The 1301-nt window shown below is 38.0% G+C and overlaps 1 protein-coding gene across 1 annotated transcript in view; it reads right to left on the reverse strand.

The window, feature by feature from the left end:
• CDK15 (cyclin dependent kinase 15) overlaps positions 1-1301 on the reverse strand; it is a 130451-nt gene that overhangs the window by 102676 nt on the left and 26474 nt on the right. The gene's annotated exons all lie outside the window — the stretch shown is intronic.

A 1301-nucleotide genomic window follows, 5' to 3' on the forward strand; every position in this document is an offset into this window, starting at 1 on the left:
AATTACCCCACCAATAATTTCTCATAATTTGTATTATTTTCTTAATTCTATGATGAGTTAGAGAATGCAAAGTTCTAATTAAAGGATCCTTTAAAGAGTCTGGTAGAACTAATTTTTTATTTGGTTCTTCTATCAATCCAGTGTTTTAATTGTTTACAGCCAGCAGTTATCCAAGTTTCTTTTCATTTTCAGAGACATCCGTTGCATTTTTTTTCAAGATTTCTAAAAGGTCTTCAGATTTAGAATTTTCTTTAAGTATCATAGGGAAATTTCTAACTATTAGTAAAGTTGCAGCTAATTTTGCATAATAATTGGCTAAAGCATTTCCTTGATATTCTGGTTCTTTTTTTTTTTGGTATGTGTTTCAACTTCAGTTATTGCTATCTCCCTGCTGAAATGCTGCCCTTCTGATCTCCCATGGTTGATTGTACTAAGGAGTATACCTACCTGCTATAATTGTTTACCTTGTAGGCCTGTCCATTGTTTTGCTGGAAGCCAGGGGAGTGAGTTTACTTCCAGGCCTGAAGGGTGACTAGGGAGCATAGTCTCAGGGGTTTCACCAGTCTCTATCAAAACAGGTCTAGTCCTTTTTATGATTTTGAGTTTTTTCCACATTTTTCTCCCACTCTATCCATGATCTCCTATTTTGATCCCTTTCCTGATGGTTGGCATTGATAGCCAGGCATCATCTACTTCTTCTGGTCGCAAGGCCATATAGGATAAGGTTTCCATGGTCTACTAGTCCCTTGGACTAATTGTTTCCAAGTATCTTTGATTTTCTTTAGAGGAGGAGAGACCAATTATTGCATCTTAGATGCTGCTCACAAGCTTTTAAGACCCCTGTTTTTGTGTAGTATGTTATGCCAATTGAGCTTGATGCCCCCTCAACCATGGTCCCGAGCCCAGAGGCCCAGTAACTCATTTCGTCAAGGTGTTTGGCTGTAGCTAAGAAATTATCCTAAATTTATTCCTTGTTAGCTCTATTATATATTTATGGACATTCTTATAGCACATACAAATAGGTATGTAGAATTATCATCTGCTAAACTTACATATGGACATGGGTATATTCCCTTTTGCCTACTTGTGTTAGACTGGGTTCTCAAGGGAAGCAAAACCAGTAAAGCTTTATGTACATATAGAGAAAGAGAAATTTATCTTAGGAAAATGGCTCACACACTTATAGAAGCTGGCAAGTCCCAAGTTCTTGGATCAAACATCAAGCTGGAAGCTTTTCCTGACTCACACAGCTGCAGGGGCTGATGAGCTCAAGGTTGGCAGCCAGTATACTGACTGTTGAC

The sequence above is a fragment of the Orycteropus afer genome, unplaced genomic scaffold, assembly GCF_000298275.1.
Source record: "Orycteropus afer afer isolate SDZICR_OR568_19922 unplaced genomic scaffold, OryAfe1.0 scaffold00002, whole genome shotgun sequence".
Taxonomy (NCBI): Eukaryota; Metazoa; Chordata; class Mammalia; order Tubulidentata; family Orycteropodidae; genus Orycteropus; species Orycteropus afer.